The 24,128-nt window shown below is 41.4% G+C and overlaps 1 protein-coding gene and 1 pseudogene across 2 annotated transcripts in view; one reads left to right on the forward strand and one right to left on the reverse strand.

The window, feature by feature from the left end:
* Window positions 1-20,495, reverse strand: part of SERTAD2 (SERTA domain containing 2) — a 31,600-nt gene extending 11,105 nt beyond the window's left edge. Inside the window, exon 1 of one of the 2 annotated variants that reach the window (XM_025354680.1) lies at window positions 20,189-20,495. The gene's annotated coding sequence lies outside the window, so the exon portion shown is untranslated. Of the gene's footprint in view, window positions 1-6,805; window positions 7,103-20,188 lie in introns of those variants that run through there. The other variant, XM_025354679.1, reaches the window with a different exon arrangement.
* Window positions 18,695-19,522, forward strand: LOC112605086 (annotated as a pseudogene).
* Window positions 20,496-24,128: the final 3,633 nt, after the last annotated feature.

Genomic DNA, 24,128 nt, shown 5'->3' on the forward strand with positions numbered 1-24,128 from the left:
GAGGATTCCTGAAATGAGAACAAACACACAACAACAAACACACACCCAAGTCAGGAGATGTGAATGTGGAGAAACCAACAGTTCAGAATTTCCAGTGGGGCTTCCAACATGGACTCCCAATAAAACAATGAGTCTCAATAAATTAGGCTAAGACTTTTACCAGTATAGATGCCTTTACTAAGCCTACTTGCTACTTCTTAATAACTATAAATTATCTCCATACTGAACAGATACCGCTTCAGGCAGTTATTTGGGAAAACCCTTCAGAAAAGACATTGGGAGGGGCCATTTAATTATAAAATGTAACACAGTTAACCTTAGGGAGATAATGAAGCAAGATCATTATGTGTAACTACTTGCTGGAATTCTTTCTATTTAAATTACAAGTTCAGGTTATATGATGTTGTACGTTCAATAATAATGCTCATAATAGATGAAATGTTATAATGAGTCTCCCCATTTGAAAATTGGAAAGTATAAACATATCTATATATTATAATCATTTGAATTGTGATGCTACTTCATAATAATTTGGTGTCAGAATATGATATTTTTAGCATTTTGAATCTAAGGCCTCATTAACATTAGGGTAAGGAATTCTCAGATTTGACAATTTTTCCCATAAGATTATGTGCTTTACTAGTAAAGGCTAGCCACCATTGCCCAACCCCCATTCTCCAGCATAATGAAAATATTTTTTTCTCCTGTATTTATAATTGCTTGGATGGGATTCTGTTTCAATCCTCCTGTAGCATCTTTTCCCTAAAGATACACTGTTTTTCTCCCTCACGCTAGAGACCCTTAATAAACAATGTCAAGGGGGTGGGGGGCTTAGAGTAGGAAGGAAAGGCTTTGCCAAAAGCATGTGACAGTTTTTGTGTTTAAAAAAAAAAAAAAAAAAAAAAAAAAAAAACCTCAAGACCTCAAGATACATGTAAGTCTTACTAAAACAGGGAAATAGAAGATTTTAGAACAATTCTGTGAGAGATAAAATTACATCTTAGTTAAAACCGAAGGTGGCCTTCTAGGTTTTATTAGTTAGACAACTATTTGCCACTGAATAAAACTAAGGAATAAAAATAAAGTATGCTACTTCAAGAAATGCTTCAATAGAAACGTTTCTTAAAAGTTAAAAATTAAAAACTAGTCATGCCTTCAAATTTGGATGCTTCATTACTACAAAAGAATCACTTAAAATATTGCTTACAAATACAGAACATATTTCATCTTATAACTTATCCGTGCAGTCCAAAGAGGAAAACCAGAGAAATGTTGTTTCTTTTACTTACTGTGTAAAACTGAACATTGTATTGTATGGCCTAAACCTGGATTCCTTAGAGAACAATATCACATTTCTACATGATATGAGTACAACAATTTGAGGTGCAGAATAATAGAAATATACTTGAGACATGCAAATGGCAGGAAATAACTATTCTACGTAAATACCTGTCCCATGTAAGTAATCTACATGTTTCGAATGTTTAGTTGCCTCTAAGAATTAGGTAGGCTAATAAGGTTTTACAAAGACAATTTAAACTTTGTATCATATACTTGAATAATTCACACACAGAAAATAATTTTACAAAGAAAAAGGCAACGAGGATACAAACTAAACTTGAGGGGAGTAAATGATACTTTGTAAATATGGCAGCCATTAAAAAATAACTACTTTGGGACTATTTTGAGATAAAACGTATATCTTCCCAAGGACTTCTGTGCATTGATAATGAATGGCTCACTGAACTTTAAGCTAAGTCACTTAAATACAATAAAAATAATCAGAGTACCACACTAAATGTAATAACTATTTATTTTCTAAGGAAAATGCTTCATAATTCTTCAGTTACCTTCAATGGTCTTCATGGAAAGCCTTCCTCAACCTCCCCAGCCTGCCACCCCCTCACACTTGATTCATCCTACCTGTCTTCTGGAGCTTTAGAAGAAGGCAGGAACCACCTGAAGAATCGAATTTTTAATTTGTAAACCAACTACTTGTCAGACAGCTAAGAACCACTGCCAGTGAAACATACTTCATTTTCTATTTCTGGACATGGTAAAACTACTAAAACAAAATTAGTTTGCCTTAAAAAGTTCAGAAAAGACCACCAAGTTCCTGAGAAGCAGAGAGACAGAGCAAAAATTATTCCACTCTGGATCATAGCACCCAAATTCCTCAGGCAGATTGGTTTTCTCTGATAGCATGGAAGACACAGAAGAGGTACAGATGGACAGGGAGATGTCCCCTCAAAGTAGGAAAGAAATCTGAAAAGCAAATCTGTATCACCTATTATAAAATGGGATAACCACACAGGAAGATCAGTTTAAAGCAGTTGCCAGCTCGGTATCTCATTAGCGTGACTAGGATTTTATGCAAACCTGTTCTGGTGTAGAGATGACCTTGGGACTTTCAGATTCTCTGAGTTTAACTTGGGCAACACTTCTAAACACAAGGGTGGGGTACACTAGCAGGCCTGCTCCAAACCCCAGGAGCTGCAGTGCATGGCGTGGAATGATAAGCAGCCGGCTGGAGCAGAGGCAAGCAAAGCGCTAAAGGCTGATGTGGAGCAAGGGACTTTTGATCATTCAGTGGTTTTGACCATGGTCTATTCAAGTGTACATTTTACTTTCCTTCAATAGGTTCACTCAGCCCACTGTTAAACATCAGTGTATGCATACGGATATACAGAATATATAGACATAGATCATGCCTTTAAGAGCCAGAATCCCTTCCCCTTCTATTCTATTGGGGAAGTCCTCAGAAAATGCTTAGCTTCTTTTCAGTTAACTGCCTAGGAAGGTTTTTAAAGGAAAAAAGCTTAGAATTAGTAATTCTGCAAAGACACAGGTTTTTGTAAAATGACAAAAAAGACAGTAAGGCAGACATGAATGAGTTTTAAGAACTGAAGTTTGCTGCTACCTGGAGTTACTAGAAAAACAAAGCTGCCTTTGGGCACCTCAAACTAGTCAGACCTGCTGTAGCAGTTGCACAGTCGGCTCCAGATCTATCCTCTGCTCTTCCCCTCCAGCCCCCACCCGACGCCTCCACATAGCTCAGTCCACTCTCCACTCAGGGTGGAGGTGGGCCGGGCACATGCACCCCTTGATCTGCTGTCCCTGTGGGGAGGCAGGGGCCAGCTCTGGCCAGACAGTGTGCAAGTGTAAGAAGAGGCCGGCCAGGAGCACAGATGCCAACTTCATTCTGAGCTGAAAACTGCAATGGATGCAGAATACAGCTTAGGTGATCTTGGGTTTCCAAAATAGATCAATCAAATTGTGGGGTTTACTTCAGAGAATCCTAGCATTAAGTTCAGATGAGGGACAGAGGATTCTGAGAAAAGACAAATGGGTCTTTCCAGCTTTGGGATCCCTCAGACCACAGAGAGGGTAGAATTTTCCAAAGAGTTTGTGCTGTCTATATGTGGTGCTTGTTGAAACTGGCAGTATCTGTATCTGTTCTGTCCTATTAGAAATCATATATTATAAAATATATTGTGATGATTTTACTTTGAAATTTTCATTTGTATTTCAAAGAAAATTTTTAGACAGCCAATTCTGTTTTGTTTGTCTCGTGATCTCCGAGAAAAAACAAAACAAAACAAGGAGTCTATTTATTACTCAGAATAGGAATGTCGTCTTATTGGGCTGACATATGCCATTCACAGATTCATACAAAGAATGAACTGCCACACAGGGCTAATGGAGAAAGACACTGCTCCACACAATGAGTGACGGACGCTCCAGGGGACAGTTCTGTTCATAAGGGTTTCCCAGCATCTGCACACAGGGCAGAAGTTTGCCTTTAATACCAACTGCACCGGCCATTTGAGACAATCATTTTTTCTAGATTAGTAGCCATTTCCTTCAAACATACTAAAATTAAATGAAATAGGCACACATTTCTTAAACAGGAGTCCTGGCTTGTGGATTTCTATCAATTGCTTAATGAATAATTATTAACAATAGGTACAAAATATATGAGTTGTGCATATAAACTGGCCATGGCACTTTTAGATTTTCATGTTTTGCTAGTCAGTATTAACAGAAAGACCTATGAGAGCTGGTGTCACCCTTATTGTAAGGCCATTTTCACATCAACTGGAGCTTGCCTTCTGGTGCCTTCAGTACACACCTGATCTTTGGACTCAGTAATCAGAGACAGCGCCTGTGCTTGCTCTCTCTCTCAGGCACCAAGAAACTACCGCAACTAGAGCTATCTCCTATAGGACATGCCATGACACTGAATACAAAATTTCTGTTGCCAAAAAGCTTTAAAAATTCTATGAGTGAATTGAAGTTCATGGTCCCAAATACTCTTATCTATACATAGCTTTTTCCATAGGTAATATTGACAAAGTGGTCTTGATTCTGTTGATATATGTGAAATATAAAATAAAGCTTCATACTTTTTTTCTGTGCTCTTTAACAAGAAACCACAGCAAAAGAAACCTCTCAAAGTTTCTGTTCCAGCTTTCACCTTTCTTAGTTACTAAAATGTAAAATATTTTGTAGTATAAGTGGACACTGATAACTTGCAGCATGCTACTTTTATTGATAGAAATTTTTATGTATTTGCATTCGAACATCTTCAAACTGCCTTCATACGTTTTGTAATGTTTTTTGTGTGTGATGCATGTGTGTGCCTTTCTAAAGTAGTGTTGTAACTTACTCTGCCATTGAAACCCTGTTTAAAATAGGAGATGCCATAGGCTATCAGTCGCCACACAAATTTGAATGAGTTTTAAAATATCAAAATATGTGCTATTTTACTATGCTCATTATCAGTAATAATTCAGTGTGTAGCAATTGGGCAAAATTCATATTTTAGCTTCTCAATTAAATACAAAAACTTTAAAGAGGGACAATTCAGCAAATAGAAGTGTAAAGATTTTCTAAATCTGAATTAATATCCTTCTCTTAATTCTTCAAGGGAAACAAGCTTGAGCAGCTGTTAACCTAAGACGTTGTGACATTCGCCTGACAATAAAACCGTTCCCTAGGACACCTCCTGTCATACATACACTTGGTTGGCATTACAAAATGTGAGTCCTCTCCCCTACCTGTCTTAATGAGGTAAGGAAAAGAGCCAGGTGTTAAGGAAAAAGGGGGTTGGGGGATGTCAACTCCAAAATAAAATTTCTCATCTGAGAACAACATGGTTATGTACATTTTAATTAGGGGGTGAAAGAAGTTAAAAAAAATTGTTAAAGGATTCCAAACTTAAAGAACGACATAAAAATTTTATATTAACATATAATACACCTCTAAGGAAGTCGATGGAAAACTTTTAAGTATTTGTCTCTTTTAAATAAAAAGAAAAAAAAAAAGAACCCTGAAAAAAGAAACAGAAAAGCAGAGATCCACAAACAAACTATTCTTGTTCACTCCAGAAGTTGGGATCTTAGGATGGATATTTTCATCTTCACAGCACACCCTAGCACACTCATATCAGAATAGACTTCTATAAAAAGGGGGAGGGATGGGAGCTGCCAGGGTGAGACATGCCTTCTGCTGAGCTGAGCAACTACCCCCAACCCCCATCGGCCAAGCAGCCCAGACGCTCTCAGGTGGACGGTCCTTCAGGGGCGGAGCGAAGCCAAAAGCCCACATCACTCTTGTCAGGGACTAGTCTCTAATTACAAAAAGCTACTGCGAACACTTAGGGCCTCAGGAATCCTACTGGTGACTACAAATTCTAGGCTCTTTACACACATTATGGATATTTCTTAACATATATTGGGAAATCAAAACGCGTATTTCATGAACAAAGCTTGAAAACATGTACTCTCTCCCCTAAGACCAACTGGGGCTGCCCAATTCGATTCAAATAAAAACTGCTGTGGTCTGAGGCTGGCTGTCTCACTCTGCTGACGGTCCTCCCCATTCAGTGTCTGTGAAAATTAACTTTCTACCTCCTGAAACGACTCAGCTTGCAAGCAAAAAGTTATTCCAATGCAAACTATACCTGATCTTTTCGTGAAACTTAGAAACTAAACCTAAAACTCGACTCCCATTCTCAATCCATTACTACCACTTCTGCTAAAGGTAAGATAACTTACAGCCAAGAAACAAAACAAAACACGATTTTCTCTCCATGCAGTGGCCCTGTGACGACACCCCCTGTCTTACTGGTACAAAGTCTAGAGCTTGGGACAGCTGGCTCCCCTCAGCCCCCTCCCTTTCAGTCATAGGCGGTTACCACCAAGATGACTTGTAGATTTCTAACTTAAAAACCAACGAGACGTTCAGTTTAATATACATATAGATCCCAAATCAATTCATTTGGGCATGGGCGAAAAGAGGGTGGAAAGGGACGTTTTTAACATAAACAAAAACACCGGGAAATTCACAAAAACGCACTACAGCAAGTTGGATGCAAACCCGGCCACGGAACTCAAAAGTGAAGCAGCCTTCGCGCCAGCAATCCGAGCCTTAAAAAGTCTCGCACGTTGACAACAACACAACCGCCACAACGCGCACACACATCCCAGCTGTAGAGGCGACAGCTCCAGGCGCCCCCACCCGCCGCTCGGCTCTCAGAGCTCCCGACCCCCTCCTGACCCCGGCCCTGCCCCCAGCGGCTCAGCCCGCAGGCGCCGGGGGTCCGAGAGCGCGGGGCCGGGGCCGCGGGAGGGAGCGCTCCTCCCGTACCTGTTCCGTCCCCGGCTCCCTCCCGCTGCGGCGCCCGGCCCCTCCTCCGCCCTCAGGGCTCTCCCGGCCCTGGCCGAGTCCCAACACCGCCCCCCATCCACCCGGAGCCCCAGCGCCCACGGATCCTCTCCAGCCCGGCGCCGGGAGAACTTACCACATGCAGCTCCACCTGGGAACTAACGCATCAGGAGGGGTTTCCGCCCACTCCTCAGCTACTCCAGCTCCATGCGGAGTGCCCCGCTCCAGGGGCCCGAGGGTGGCGCCGGGGAGCGGGCAGCAGGCGAGGCCGAAGCTAAGACTCCGCCGTCCTCTGCCTGCGCTCCCCGAGCATTATACAATGGTGGAGGCGGCGGCGGCAGGCAGCAGAGGAGGAAGCGAGAGGCGGGCGGAGGGGGCGCCCTGACCGAGCGAGCGGCAGCTCGTGCTCCAGCACTCGCCGTGCAGGAGTGACGTGCGGCCCGCGAGCCTCCCGCGAGCTCCGGGCCCCGGCGCCGCAGGCCCCGCCCCTCGCCGCCCGGCCCCGCCCCCGCCGGCCCCGCCCCGGCCCGCCTCTCCCCCGCGGTCCCGGGAGGCGCGATAAAGGCCGAGCCCGGCCGCGGCCGCCGGAGGAGCAGGAAGGGGCGACGGAGCGCAGGGGGCGGCGGGTGGCAGCGCCGCCCCCAGCTCCCTCCCGGGCCGGCGCGCCCCTATTTTCTCGTAAGGACGGGCTGAAAGAGGAGGAGAGAGAGAAGGAGACACTCCGGCCTGAGGACCACCACTGCCACTAGTAACGCCCCCCATACTCTAGAAGCGCTCAGGCGAATGACGAAGCGGCTGGTGACAAAGGCGGCGGCGAGTGCAGCGCGTGCACAGCCCGCGGAGTCGCGCGACCGCAAATATGACAAGCATTTGAGCTATTTGGCAACGCGGGGCCGGTCAGCGGGGCGGGCAGGGTCCCCGCGGGGGGCGAGGGGCAGAGAACTGGCCCGGGCGCCCGTCTCGCTGCCTGCGGGGTTCCTGGGCGGGGGTCCGCTGCGGGACACTCCGAGGCCCGCACGGGTCCGAACGGCAGGATGGGGGCTCCAGCCGTGAGTCGGGGACAGAAAAAGTCCCTTGCCCTCGTGGCCTCAGCCCGACGCGCGAAGTGGGTCACCAAGTCCACGGTACTTGGGGAGCCGGACCGAAAGAGTTGCATCCTTCGGGGTCGGCCGGGCCGCGGTGCAGACCCGGCAGGAGGGAAGCCAGGCTAGGAGACGCAGCCAGGTCGGAGGCGCCCACAAGTTTCACGTTGGTGGCCTTTCCCTCCCGTGGAGTAAGCTTATGCTTGGAACTACTTAAATTTACCAGCGAAATTTATACTAGTTGGAAGAGAACGTGTGTATGCTCAAATGGTGAGAATTTAAGAGCACTAGGGAAAGAGGCCAGAGAGATGGTTCGACTGGAAAATTAATGATTATTTTAAAAATTACACGTGCATTCAGTGTAAAGATGTAAAAAGCAATGCAGGCAGGCATCTTAAAATTTTGGCTGGCACCCCAATCAATATCATTTCAGATCACTTTGGAGTTTAATGGTTCACTATGCTAGTTGTATTTAAGGATAATAAAGCTTTAAGACCTAACATAAAGGTGATTGTAAGTCGTTAACATCAAGAGAAATTTAGACTTGTTTAAACTGTTCTGTAATGATTTGTTATCAATCAAATTGATGATCTCATCGAAATTAAACGTGCTAAAATGTTGATAGAGGAGACAACGCTTCTTGTTTTATCCTTGAGGAGGATGGAAAAGGTTTTTACCGGACCCTTAGTATAATTAAAGTCTTACACAGTATAACCTAAGCCAAAAGCTAAGTGTTTGTGGATATCTTTGCAAAGTCTCATTATAATGGCGTTCAAAATGAGATAATATGGAAGCTGTGCTCACCGGCCCTCTGCAGGTCTTGCTCAGTTTGCGCCTGAGTGGCATAACATTCAAACATTTTGCTGTGAAGCCAAGATATTTTTCATTTCCAGAGTTCTGCAGTTTAGAGACGACATTAACTACTAACAGTTTCCTAACCACCCACTCACTTATACTTTCAGTGCTCACTTTAAGGAAAAGCCATTGAAATAGAAGCTGCAATAATCTCTTCCTGTGATATCTTTGTAGAGGAGGCCAGAGGCATTAGCTCTGTTGAATTTAAAGTGAATTTAAACTGCTATTCATGGATTAAAGTAAGCAGGAAGTTACACTTGCAGAACTTTTGTGACACTTGGATATTTTCTAGCAAATAGGTTACACCAAGTGCAGTGTTTCTGAATAACGTAACAAGATTTAAATCAAAGTGACAATTTTGTGTCACCAGGGTAGGCACGATTCTGCTGAAGTCTATAAGGTCTGTATTTTGTACCTGCTCAAAGGTTTGCACTCTTAGGAGACCAGCAACCTGCGTTTTTTGGAGTGAAATGGTTTCCATCCGTTTATACCTCTGAAGGCTGTAACATCTTATCAATGCACACATTACAAACAGCTCCCACTTCCCCCACTTTTAGAATCTGGCATCTTTGACCAAGAAGTTTAAGTGAGCTGGCAGCTTCAACAGCTGCCAACGTGGTTAACACCTGCTGGTTAACCCTCTCCTTCCCCTTATGCAATCCCCTACCCCAAGGCTGAGTGACACACAGGCCAGAACAGCAGTCTCTACCCAGCCCTAGAAATTCAAGTCTATGGGGATAAGGAAAGGCACTTCCTCCACTTTTGAAGTCAGTTCCCTTCAGTGAATAAGAAGTGTTTAGTGAATATGTAAATTTTGTTCTCACTCTTTGGGAGATTTAAAAGCCCATTTAAGGGCTAGGTGCAGTGGCTCACACCTGTAATCCCAGCAATTTGGGAGGCCTAGACAGAAGGATCACTTGAGGCCAGGAGTTTGAGACCAGACCCCCGTCGCCACAAAAAATGAAAAAAGTAGCCCTGCATGGTGATGTATGCCTATAGTCCTAGCTACTAAGGAGGCGGAGGTGGGAGGATTGTTTGAGCCCAGGAGTTCAAGGGTACAGTGAGCAATGACCACACCACTGCATTCCAATGTAGGTGAGACCTTATCTCAAAACAAAATCCCATTTAAAATAATCCTACTCTGACGGCCTCATCCAGAATTTAGAAGTTCTCCCTCTCACTTTCATATAACATAACTTTAGAACAGTTATAAGAAATTAGGCTAGTCATCCACATTTAACTACCAGGAACATATCTGTTTAGGGAGAAAAGAAACATTCTTTTTATAAGTATAGAACTGTGATGGTAAATTTTAAAAATGCTCATGAGTTTAATTTCAGAGAAGTACTTCTCGGCATCATTTTGTAGTTCTGGGTACTAGTTTACACTTCACTGCTTCTCTTTTGAAAGTTTCTGTGCCCTCACATCTTATAGACTGGTACACTAGTGCACTAACTGAAGGCCACTTTTAGCACTTAATTAGCACACACCAAAAACACAAGGGGCAAGCTGGATATATAAACTGAGAAATAAAGACTTTAAAACAGGTTTTGAACTGAATTTCATTTTTCTTTTGGTTTTATTAAATTTTTATCTTTCAGGTTCCACCTGAAATACCAGTAATGATCATCCATCTATATACCTTGCAAATAATTGGTCTTGGTTTTATGGCAAAAAAGATAAATGTTTCAGTTATTAAATAAATTATATAAAGTCAGCTAGGCTAAATAAGCTTTTCATGGAAAATACAGAGATCCTAACTGTGGACTTATCATTCGGATAACTGAAAATTGGAATAAATCTTCAAAATAAAGTTCTGGAAGTCACACAACCTAAACGATTATTAAGGAGTCAATAGAGGATACAATGATTTGGAAAAGTAAATACTCTCACAAAGATGGCACAGGCAGATTCAGTCCTTTTCAGCCACTAACAATTTAAAACAATTCTATCAAAGCAGCAAGTGAACTCCTCTACTTCTGCAAATTTTCTCCATCTCTTCTTCCACCTGCTTTTGTCATGGTTTTTTTCTGCTCCTCCCTGAAGTCACAATTCATAAAAGCAGAACTACAGCTCCCCTTTGCAAAGCTTTCCATGTTGTTACGTTGAACTGCTTTGCAACGACTGCTTTGTACCTTCTCAGGGAGGTTTCACTTGTCTGTTAAAGATACACTTTTTTTTCTCTTTTAAAAATCTGAATATGTAAATCTAAACCTGAAACACAATCTTCGTGGCAATATTTAAAGAAAATGCTTTTAAAACCATTTCCTTTTTTTCTAGCTTTCGGGATCAGTCCCTTCTCACTATTACTGGAGAAGATGGCTTCTGTTAGGCATTAGCTTCCTTCCTATTCCATTTTCCACTGAATCTTCAAAAGCCTTGTGCAGTCTATCAAAATGCAAATAACTTTCTTGGTGACTCTGACAACTCCAGGGTTCCTTCCTGCAGGGACACTACTCCACTAAGACTGGTGGTCTCTTCTCAGAAACTTTTCCCATCCCCAGCTCCCTACACAACACACATCACCTCTACACATGGACTCTGTATTTCTTCCTGTCTATAAGCCATCCACAATTCTTGAGGAGTTCTCACTCTTCTCAAGGCACTGAGCACTTCTAGCTTCCACAGAAAATTTCAATGAATGTTAGAAATTGCACAGACCTTTCTTGCCCCCAGGAACCAGCTTGGTGAGATGAAAAGTCCTGGACTAGGAGTTTGAAGATCTTGTACACATTAATTACTTAACCATGATAAATCTATGACTTTTTAGTTTCTTAATCAACTGGGTCACAGATTTAGGATAAGCACCAGTTCTGGTCAAAAGAGCACAGGGTTGTTAAGTCAGGTGATTTCAGGGCTAGCTCCTCAGCCACAGCGAGCAGGGAGGCCGAATCAGACCCTCTGTACTGGGCCTGCTTCCACACCTGGCAAAAAAAAGGAACTTGGACTCAAAGATTTCAAGAGCCCCTCCCTAGAGCTAAGTAAGAGTCTATGAAACAGTGATTACACTGTGACTATCCTCATGGAGGAGTTTTAAGGCTAAAATGAGATAAAATGCTTTGGAAGCTGCTCAGCTTGTCTGGAAGAATATAAAACCAAGTTCATGTTCACATATTTCTAAATGAAAGGACTAGAAATGCAAATAATGATGATGTACTCTCTTCAATAAGATATGTTCTTTGAATTATTTTTTTAAGTCCAGAAGATGGACTTGAGCAGTTCTATCCATATTCTTCTAGATTTGTTACCCCTTAGGGTTCAAGTCACCCAGCTGTGAGACTGGAAATACCCCTACCCCCTAAGTTTGTGTAGCAGCAGGGCAATTTACAAGGCGATTTTCTTTCTTTTTTTGAGACGGAGTCTTACTCTTGTTGTCCAGGCTAGAGTACAATGGCACAATCTCGGCTCACTGCAACTCCACCTCCCGGGTTCAAGAGATTCTCCTACCTCAGCCTCCCAAGTAGCTGGGATTACAGGCATGCACCACCACACCTGGTTAATTTTGTATTTTTAGTGGAGACAGGATTTCTCCATGTTGGTCAGGCTGGTCTCGAACTCCCAACCTCAGTTGATCTGCCTGTCTCTGCCTCCCAAAGTGCTGGGATTACAGGCGTGACCCACGCGCCCGGCCACAAGGTGCTTTCATATGGATCCACTTGTTTGCTCTTCATAATGCCTTCCCTGTGCCATAGGCAGGGGAGGTACTACTACCCACCTCTCAGAGGACTAAACAGAGGATCTGAGAAGGACCCACCAATGGAACTCTTTATCAAGCTGACTCCAGGGTCAAAGGAAGCCTGGATCTAACAGATCTAACATTTATTGAAGCATTCTGTGAAAGCCAGGAGTGCTGAGCGTCTTGAGAAGAGCATACACTCCTCAGAAACAGCAGATGGTGCAGAGCCAGGAAATACAGAGTCAACGTGCAGAGACCAACAGGAGGGTAGTGCTGGGCCAGGAACTGGATGCTGCTTAGCTCCATCTCTCTACTCGGGTCATGGAATAACAATTCTATTTCTTATACAAAAAACTCCAACCCTGCCTATCCTTAGCCTTGTTAGCACCACATTTTATCCCACAGAATTAACAACCCACAACCACCACAAGAAAAAGAAATAAAATTCATCATATCCTCTAGCCCCTCACTCATTTCCAGTAAGGTTCAAAACACGGTCATTCTTGTTTACCACCCTGTCTCTAGCCTCTACAGCACTGCCTGACACAGCAGGCATTCAATAAGGATCACTCAATAAGTGGACCAATGAGGAATGCTGAAGCACTTACACCGGCTTCATAAACTCAAAAGGTTAATCTTTCCTGCTAAAATTTACCTCATGAAGTATGTACTGTTAAGAGTTAATTTTAACAGGATCATTACATGGGGAACAACCTCGCAGATAAACACCAAATTATTGCCAGAATCCCACCATTCTGTACCTTTTAATGAAGGTTCTTCTCTGCCTACTTACTTTAAGAGTGAAAAGTATTAAATAACATTTTAAAACACAGCAGCATTTGATTTTTAGGTTAAAGAAAAACGCCAGATAGGAGTTGAAGAAAACCAAAATATATGCTTAGGCCTAACATCAACCTGAAGATAGATTAAAAAAAAAACAAAAAAAAAACTATGTCTACTAAAAATAGCAAAAATTAGCCGGGTGTAGCGGCGGGTGCCTGTAATCCCTGCTACTCAGGAGGCTGCGACAGGAGAATCTCTTGAACCCGGCAGGCAGAGGTTGCAGTGAGCCGAGATCGCGCCATTGCACTCCAGCCTGGACAACAAGAGTTAAATTCTGTCTCAAAAAAAAAGACTTATCTATCCAAATTTTCCAATGGCTACCTGAATGGTTCAAATGAGCATTTAACACTGTCACCTTCACACCCTTTTGTTCATGGAATACAAAAATATGACAGTAGTTAAGAATATTATCTGTTAATTCTGAGGAAAAAAATGGCAAAATGATGACAGAAATTTTTTTTTTCCAAAGTGTTACTCTAATACTAAATGTTTCTATGTTTTAAAATCAAGCAAATTTATATGATTGGCTAGACTAAATTCTATCTTTTGGTTTACATATTCTTGTATCTATTGTAGAAACTATCTAGGATTGAGTACCTTTAAACCTTATAAGTAAAGAGGACTTTTAAGTATGGTGATTTTTGTAATGTAAATAATATATTTAAACCATTTTTTGAAGTCTCACCTATAAAAATTCTACTTAGAGAAGTTAAAAAAAAAATCGAGGCTTTCATGTGAATAGGTGCCCAGGAAGTGCCTCCAAGTGTAGGCTATGAGGCATCATTAGAAAATAAACGTGAACAGAGGATACAGTTTAAGTGTAAACACAATATACAACTAAAAATGAATCAGCCCTTTGCCACATGAATTATTATTAGTTTTCTAGGGGAGAGGCAACACTTGCCAAGACTGCATAGGCTTTACCTTTCAGTCGCTAATGTACAATTGTCTTTTAAAGACCTGTTGCCAGAATAAACAAGACTTTTTCAAAATTATCCAACCTGTCTAATAATAGTAGTCTTTTTCTTTAAAAAAAAAAAAAAAATATATATATATATATATATATATATAATTTAAAATTTATAGCCAGGTGTGGTGGTTCATGCCTGTAATCCCAGCACCTTGGTAGGCGGAGGTGGGCAGGTCACTTGAGGCTGGGAGTTCGAGACCAGCCTGGCAAACACGGCAAAACCCCATCTCTACTAACAATACAAAAAAATTAGCTGGGCATGGTGGCACACGCCCGTATTCCCAGCTACTTGGGAGGCTGAGGCATGAGAATTGCTTGAGTCCAGGAGGCAGAGGTTGCAGTGAGCTGAGATCACACCACCGCACTCCAGCCTAGGCAACAGAGCTGACTCAAAACAAATTAAAGAATGAAAATAAAATAAAATGTATAATTTTTGTTTTCTTTCTCTTTTGTTTTTGTTTTTAGTTTTTAAATTTTTATATCTAAAATTTCAGAAATGCAGAGTAAAGTCAAGTAGGAAGAAAATAAAGCAAGTAGCTCAGACACCAACACCACATTAGGTACACTTGTGTAACTAGTCAATTGCTTTTTTCAAAAATACACTTTAAATATTGAACAAAATATTTAACCTTGCTAAGTAATATTTGTTTCAAAATGGTTTTCTTAGAGAAGTCTTGTTTAGGTTATAGGAAACTCCTTACATGGGCAGAGAAACTGGCTTTAAGGAGAAAATAATAGTGTGAATGATCTATCTGCAACTTCCCTTTTTAAAAACAGAAGTTGAATCTGTAACACCAAATTTAGAAAGGAGAGTGGATGGCAGCAAATACCCTAAGAATATCATCTGTAGCACAGACGCCCACTGCTGTTCTGTTCTGTTACAATTAAATGTACACTTTACAATCCTGAACTTGCTCAGACAATGCATATATTTAAAGATGATTCATTTAAAAGAAAACATACATCTGAAAGAGTCACAACAAGTCAAAAATCTCACTTAAAAAGTGCCAGATTCCCTCACTATGAGTGCAGAGCTATTCATTTGGCCTCTTTACACAGAGTGCAGCACAATCCAGTACTGGGCTACAGAAAAATCGTTTTTGTGGGACTAATATTGATAATTTCAACATCATATTTGTTTTGCTTCCTTTAAGAAATTAAAGCCCAAATTACAAAAAGGTAGAAAAAATTTTAATCAGATACTCATTTTCAATCCATTCTGATTTGTTGCCCCTTTAAAACTCTGAGACATCATGCTTTTTAGTTTTAATAACAATTAACAGCGATGAGAATAAAGATTCCAGATTTACTATTTTCTCATTACAGCCAAAAATGAAAAGTGAGAAAACAAATACCTTTCCAAAAGTTCATCAGATGAAAAGATCAAAATTAATGGGGAGCCATACCATTTAAGGGACAAGAATACTTAATACTATACACATGCAGATTCTCCCCCAAACTTATCAACAAATTAAATGAAGTTTAAATCCCATATTTTCCTTCAATGGAACTTGGCAAATGAATCCTAAAATTCATCTGAAATAGGAAAGGGCCAAACACAGTTGTAATAAGCTTAAGGAACAAGATAGGGGACATGTCCTATCAGAGCTTATTATAAAGCTCTACTAATTAGAACAGGGTAGAGTTGACGTAGGTACAGATAAATAGATCAATGGAACAGAATTGAGAGTTCAAAACCACATATATGTGGAAGTGTAATATATGACTGAAGTGAAATTACAGATCAGTAAGGAAAGAATTCAGTAAGTAGCTCAGGGCCAGGCACGATGGCTCATGCCTATAATCCCAGCACTTCAGGAGGCTGAGGCAGAAGGATTGCTTGAACCCTGCCTGGGCAACACGAAGAGACCCTGTCTCTACAAAAATTTTAAAAATTAGCTGAGCAGGCCAGGCGCGGTGGTTCACACCTGTAATCCCAGCACTCTGGGAGGCCAAGGTGGGCGGATTACGGGGTCAGGGGTTCAAGACCAGCCTGGCCAACATAGTGAAACCCGATCTCTACTAAACATACAAAAAAAATTAGCCAGGCGTGGTGGTGGGCTCCTGTAATCCCAGCTACTCGGGAGGCTGAGGCAGGAGAATCACTTGAACCTGGGAGGCGGAGGCTGCAGTAAGCTGAGATTGCACCACCACACTCCAGACTGTGCAACAGAGCGAGACTCCATCTCAAAAAAAAAAAAAAAGAAAATAGAAAAAAACCCCCAACATTTAGCTGAGCATAGTGGTCCCAGCTTCTCAGGAGGCTGAGATGGGAGGATTGCTTGAGTCCAGGAGGTCAAGGCTGCAGTGAGCTATGTTGGTACTACTGCACTCCAGCCTGGCTGACAGAGCGAGACTCTCTCAAAAAAATTACAAATAAATAGCTCAGGGCCACCTGATTACCTGTATGAAAAATAAATTAGGTGCCTAATATTTACAAAAAAACATGTTTCAGGTAGACTAAAATCTAAATATGTAAAACAAAATTTTAAACTTTCGGGAGAGAATATATGAAAATACGTTTATGGCTTTAGGACAAGGAAAGTGTGCTGATTATAGTTCATCTGCGATTCATTCTCCACTTGCCTCTGCTTGGCTCCATGCCTTGAAATGCTGACATCTAGGGACCACCTCACCCAAGTTCCTTTGCTCACTAGCTTCCAATTGGATTCAGACAAACAAGGTACCAGAAGGAGTTCAATGGGTCAGAAGGTGGAGAAGCTGGGGTACTTCTTCCCTGCTCCTTCCTGCTTTGGGCCCTCACCTGCGAGTACCCATCCCTCCACAACTACAGCTTCTGCCAGGTGGCCCCTTCTCCAGGATGACAACTCCCTCTGGGTTCTAGCAACACCATTTCCTCCCCGTTCCCTTTTAGGCTTAAGGATAGTGACAGCTTCCTACAGTTATTTGTCTTCTGTGCCTCAACTTTTGTCACATCTCTGTAAAATGTCCCTTCACTAGTATCTCTTTAGTTGAAACATTTCAGTGGAATTCTGTTTCCTGCAGGGACTCTGACTACTTAAGAAACAAAACCCCCAATGAACAAACCATAAAGAAAAAGATCAATAGCTTTGATTACACTAAAGTTAAACATCTCTTACACAAAATACACTACAAACAAGTTAAAGGCAAGCTAAAGATTGTCAAATGATATACGTGATTCACAGAAATAGAATCAACAAAAGATGAGTATTCTGAATTAACGAAGAACTCCTCTGAATCAATCTTTTAAAAGACATATAAACCCAATAGAAAAATGGGTGAGGAAACTAAAATGTCCAGTGAACACAGGAATAGACACTCAACTTCATCAGTAAAAAAAAAAAAAAAAAAATGCAAAACAGGTTGTGTCAGTGGACATGCCGCTAATCCCAGCACTTGGGAGACTGAGATGGTAGGATACTTGAGGCCAGGAGTTCGAGACCAGTCTGGGCAACACAGCTAGACCCTCATGGCAACACAGCTAGACCCTCATTTCTACAAAAAAAGAAAAATGCAAATTATAAAGAGATATTTCATAGCTATCAAATTGACAAAAATAAAAGTTTTATATGTATACCAATATCAAATACTGATGATAGAAGGCAGATAAAAAGGAACTCTCATAAAACTTGTGGGTATATAATTTGGTATGACCACTTTGGAGATAATTAGGCATTTTCTTTGTTTGTTTGCTGTTTCTGCAACAGTCTTGCTCTGTTGCCCAGGCTGGAGTACAATGGTGCCAACATGGCTCACTGAAGCCTTGACCTCCCGGGCTCAAGCGATCCTCCCACTGAGACTCCCAAATAGCTGGGACCACAGGTACACATCATCATGCCCAGCTAACTTTTATGTGTTTTTGTAGAGATGGGGTCTCACTATGTTGGCCAGGCTGGTCTCGAACTCCAAGGTCTCAAGTAATCCTCCTGCCTCAGCCTCCCAAAGTGCTGGGATTATAAGCCTGAGCCACCATGCCCAGCCTAATTTGGCACTGTCTAGTAAAGTTGGAGATGCACACACCCTGCCACATACAGTCTTTCTCATACAGAAAAATAAGCTCTACAGAAAAAGATTCAAGTGACTGTTTCCTAAGTTCTCCCAAGGATGGTATAAAGTTAAAATCTGTGGTGTGCTAGCAAATGTTTAACAACCGGCTAGGGGGATAGGGAAGGAAGTTTTATTCGTAGCATTTGCTGATTTCTGTGATATCAGCATGGCTGATTTCAAGCCTCCCAACTGAACTCAAGAATTAGGAAGAGATTAGCACATTCATTTCTAGGAGTGGCTATCAATCTCCAGCTCCAGCTCAACATTTGAACTATTCCAGACTTACAGGACAGACGTTAATTCATTACCCTTCAAAGATACCTTAAGAGATTGGGGCTTAATTCTCTCGAGGAATTCTGGATGAGAAGGGCTAAGTCTAGAATCTAGAGAAACTCTTGTTTTTATCCCCATGGAGACATAGAAGAAGAATCTTCGTGGCAGCATTGCTTATAATAGCAAAATATTGTAAGCAATCTGAAAGATCATCAAGACGATACCCTTGAAAACTACAGTGGTTAAAAAGAACTAAAGATCTTTCCAGCCCTGGCTCCAGACCCTACAGCCACGGAGATGTTGATGCCTAAGAAGAACCGGGTTGCCATTTATGAACTCCTTTTTTTTTTTTTTGAGAGGGAGTCTCGCTCTGTCACCCAGGCTGGAGTACAGTGGCGCAATCTCCGCTCACTGCAAGCTCCGCCTCCCGGGTTCACGCCATTCTCCTGCCTCAGCCTCCCGAGTAGCTGGGACTACAGGCGCCGCCACCTCGCCCGGCCAATTTTTTTTGTATTTTAAGTAGAGACGGGGTTTCACCGTGTTAGCCAGGATGGTCTCGATCTCCTGACCTCGTGATCCGCCCGTCTCAGCCTCCCAAAGTGCTGGGATTACAGGCTTGAGCCACCGCACCCGGCTTATGAACTCCTTTTTAAGAAGGGAGTCACGGTGGCTAAGAAGGATGTCCACATGCCTAAGCACCCAGAGCTGGCAGACAAGAATGTGCCCAACCTTCATGTCATGAAGGCCATGCAGTCTCTCAAGTCCTGAGGCTGCATGAAGGAACAGTTTGCCTGGAGACATTTCTACTGGTACCTTCATCTGCTCCCAGAGATTGTGCCTGCCACCCTACGCCACAGCCATCCAGAGGCTGGCAGGCCTCGGTCTAAAGGTCTAGCGGGTGAGCAACCTGCAAGACTCATGAGAGGGGAAGCCTACAGAGATACCTACAGATGGAGTGCTGTGCCCCCTGATGCCAACAAGAAAGCCAAGGCTGGGGCTGGGTCAGCAACCGAATTCCAGTTTAGAGGCGGGTTTGGTTGTGGACGTAGTCAGCCACCTCAGTAAATTCGGAGAGGATTATTTTGCATTGAATAAACTTACAGCCAAAAAAAATTAAAATAAAAAAAAAAAAGAACTAAAGTTACCATGTATCGTGTGTTGATCTCAAAATATAAAGTTATATCTCAAAAACAAATACTGACTAAAATAAAGCAAGTTATAAAATATATACACCATTTATATAAAATATTTTTAAACATGCAAAACACTGTATATATATAGATACATACGTATGCAATTATAGAAAATAGATTTAAAAATTCAAGAAAGTAGTTACCTCTGGTAATAGGAGGAGGGTAATAGAATCAGGGAGAGACACACAGGTGATGTCTTTTTAAAAAGTGTCAAAGTATCAAAAGCAAATAAATGTATTCTAATTATTTCATTGTTTCAGAATATAAGTTAAAGAAATACATTTTCTCTTCTTTCTTCCTTATGTTTCCCATGAAGTAGAACTGTGTAAGATTTTTTTCCCTACAACTTCTAGCACCTGTTAATACTGGACAATATTTGTATTGCAAGCATTCATTTATTTCCCATTATTTCAGTAATAAACAATTTATTCTTCTCATTCGTTCTGATATATTATCCTTCTCGCTCTCTCTTAATATTAGACTGTAAAATCCAAAGATAATGCTAAATCAACCTAAAGTTCTTCAATGGGAAGCCCAGCTCATCGCGCAAGTGTAAGAGAATAAGTGGTTCAATGCCTGTTTTGGGTGTATTTCTTACCTGCCAGGCGAACTTCTATCATGCTAACAAGGATAAATCTTCCTCACAAAATATGGAAGGCTTCTTGTTACTTCCTTAAAATGACAAAGAACTCAGCACTAAAAAGTGAAATCTTGTTTTTTTTTTTTTTTTAAAGCAAAAAATAGAAACACAGTTTCCCCATAAAGAATCTTTCACTAGGTGTTCAGGTGACCACCAAGTGCTACACGAAACGCATTGCAGCTCCTTCTTATGTCTCTTCTTATTGGGGATTTTGACCTTTGGGAACATGAGTTTCAGTGCATGTGTAGTGTGACTTTTTTTCAAAGAGATTGTCTTGAAATAAGCCTATGTTTTAAGTACACACTTTTCTGCAAGCTAGCAGGCATTCTGAAGCTAGGTGGTTCTAAATAAAGAACTCTAGTCAACAACAGGAAATAACTCCCACAGAAAAAAGGGGCAGAATACAAACTCTCACCAACTCTTGTACACAGCTCACAACGGCCTTTTGTTCCATGCACATTAAGCCTGAAATCTTTACTTTTCAGAGCATGTTGGGGCCTTTGCAGAGCAATTAAACATTTCTTTTCCTTTTGCTGGTGTCCTTGCCTTCTTTCCTCTGAGGAAGTCAATCTTACAACTAACTGCTTACTATGAGATAGCAAATCAGAAAACAGAACAGTTTGTATTTCAACATCTTTTTTCTTAATGGAACTTCTCAAGATTAAAACACATTTTGGTGTAAAAACTCACTTTTCCACCTAATACACATGACACCATAGACAGACACACATATATGTACGAAAAGAGTAGGTTCACGTGCAGTATAGGTTTCTAAATCTACCAACAAGGATGCATCACATTAACCCATAAACCTAGATTGATGGGTTATCAGCACTTTACCAGTGATCAGCAAATCAATACAACTAGAAGACAAATTTATATTCTCTTCAAATGTTCCCATCTTCAGTCTTTAGAAAAAGAGGAAGAACTATGTAGATCCCAAGCCAACCAAACAGAAAGACATTTGGATGGTAGTGTTTAAAGTCAACGTGACACCTATTAGAACAGACTGGTGGCATTCAACTACAACACAGCACAGGTGCTCCTGACAAGGGAATAAGACTGAGCAAAAAAGCTTCAATATGACTGAAGATTGGTATTTCTTCCCTCTCTTGTACATTCAGCCTTGTCCTTGCTACTGGCTCCTTGTTGCAATCAATAAATTACAGATTCAATGCATTCTATCTTCACTTTTAAAACAGGAATCAATCCTCCCCATGTTTAATGCTGCAGGAATGCTGCTGGTAGCTACTTCTATCTATCCACAACTTTATTTTTCCTCCTGCTTCCTCTGCCTACTGCAGAACAACTCTACTGCCCATCCCACAAACAGGCAACAGTGACCCCTAAATGGCATGGCCAATGGACACTTCTCAGTTCCTCATACTACTTAGCCTTTCTGTAGCATCTGACATTACTGACCACCTCAAAAGGTGTCCTTCAAGTTGAACTGTAGTCTCCTGGTTCTTGTCTCCTTGGCCACTTGTAGTTTCCTTTGTTGGTTCCTCTACCTCTGCCCTCCCTATAAACCTGTAGTTTTAAACTTAAACAACAACAACAACAACAACAAAAACTTCTGGCTGCAGAGAGGGCGAGAGAGGGTACTGCGGTGAGGGGCAGGATGGAGATGGCCATGGTTCATGGTCGGGTTGGGAGCAGACATGGGAATGGCTGATTAGGATATTAGAATCCTCAGAAAAATTTAGGAATGTAAGTGTTTTGAAAAACAATTTCCCAGTTAATAATCCCAGTTACATAGTTAACTATGCAAATATTAGTATTCCCTATGGTTTTGTCTTGCCTCTTTTCTCCTCTTATCCTAGAAACTCTCCCTAGGCAATCTCACCCATTCTCAGAGCTCCTATATGCTAATGACTCACAAATCATTAACTACATTCCAGACCTTTCTCTCTGAGCTCCAGATGTGACCTTTTTATACAGGAAGACCATGCAACCCAGTTTATAAGGGTCATTCCTGGTTTATGCTTGTTATCCTGGCATAATTATTAATAGCATTCTGTGTCAATTTCAAAAAGGTCCTGGTTTGAATGATAAAAGCATATAATTAACCTATTCATGTCCCATTGGCTATCAGACATCTCCACTGGGTATCATAAAGGCATCTCCAACTCACAGCACATCTAAAGTTGTCCTAATCATATTCTCCTTAAATTGCCCCCTACTTCCCAAATGCCTCAATATGGTTAAGGTACAACATCTACCTGGAGTCTCCGTTGGAAATCTCAGATTCAAAGCATCTTCCATCTCTCTTACCCTCACATTCATCCAGACACAAAGCCCGGTCAGTCTTCTCTCTTATTTTCCATATATGTCCCATTTCTCCCACTGCTGCCCTAGTCAATACTCTAGTTATCTTTCACTTTGATTATGGTAACAATCTGTCTCCCAATTTCCAGTCTGGAATATTCTCCTCTACTCCATCCATATGACTTACTGTATGACAGGTAGCATGGTAGGTCTTAGAAATACAAAATGAACATGAGATGCTCCCACCCAGTTCAGGTGGAAGATTAACTCATCATTGTGATGCAATGGGTTATGTGGTGTAAGAGACATGCACAGGATGACAATGGACATGCAGGAGTGGCCACAGAGCCTGGCCAGTGTGGAATGAGGCCAGGAAATGGATTTTAGGGTAAACAGGAATTAGTCAAGGTCATTAGTCAAGGTCATTAAAGGCAGATGGAACAGGATGAGCAAAGATAGGGAGGTGAGAAATAGCATGTGATGTGGGTACAGATCTGAAGTGTAAATTTCAGGCAGGGAGTGGCAATACGTAACACTAGAGAGTTTGGCTGGGGCAGGTCTAGGAAGGTCTTGGAGGCTGTTAACACTGAGTGTGGCCTTTATGTTCTGAAGTCATTAAGAGATCTTCCATGGGAGAATGGCATGATGTGGTTTTCACTTTAGGAAGTTAACTCTCCATTTATTCTTTTTATTTATTTATTTATTTATTTTTATTTTTATTTTTTTTTATTTTTTTTTTTTGAGACGGAGTCTCGCTCTGTCACCCAGGCTGGACTGCAGTGGCCAGATCTCAGCTCACTGCAAGCTCCGCCTCCCAGGTTCACGCCATTCTCCGGCCTCAGCCTCCCGGGTAGCTGGGACTACAGGCGCCCGCCACCTCGCCCGGCTAGTTTTTTGTATTTCTTAATAGAGACGGGGTTTCACCGTGTTAGCCAGGATGGTCTCGATCTCCTGACCTCGTGATCCGCCCGTCTCGGCCTCCCAAAGTGCTGGGATTACAGGCTTGAGCCACCGCGCCCGGCCTTTATTCTTGAACTTTACTGAATGATTCTAAAATTTACTTAGACAAACCAACAAACGAAAAAATGAAATAAAAATTAAAAGAGGATATTAAAATATATTTTAAAACAATAATTAAGAGTTGGATTCTGGCAAAAGAAAAATATAAATGAATCTGAATTGAAACACTTGGAACAGACTTTAGTGAAAAGATTTAGTATACACTAACAACACATTCTTATAAGTGAGGTAAGGAAGGCATGTGCAATGAATGGTTTATTATTTAGGGAGGAAAAACTAACATTAGATCCTTGCCTCACACAATATGATAAAACACCAGAGATTAAAGAATAACATTAAAAAACATAAGAGAACTAAAAGAAATTACAGATGAATAATTGATCTTAGAGGTAGATAAGACCTTTCCAAAAAGGCAAAAGAACTATGCAGCAAAAGAACTATAAAGCAAAAGAACTATGAAGATAAAACTGACTACACTAACAAAAACTATATAACAAAAAGCACCATAAGCAAATTTTTTTTAAATGACAAACCAGGAAAAATAACTACAACACAGGTAACAAAGACTTAGTAACTTTATAACCTAAAGAAGTCGTATGAATCAATTAGA

The sequence above is a fragment of the Theropithecus gelada genome, chromosome 13 (genome assembly GCF_003255815.1).
Source record: "Theropithecus gelada isolate Dixy chromosome 13, Tgel_1.0, whole genome shotgun sequence".
Lineage (NCBI taxonomy): Eukaryota > Metazoa > Chordata > Mammalia > Primates > Cercopithecidae > Theropithecus > Theropithecus gelada.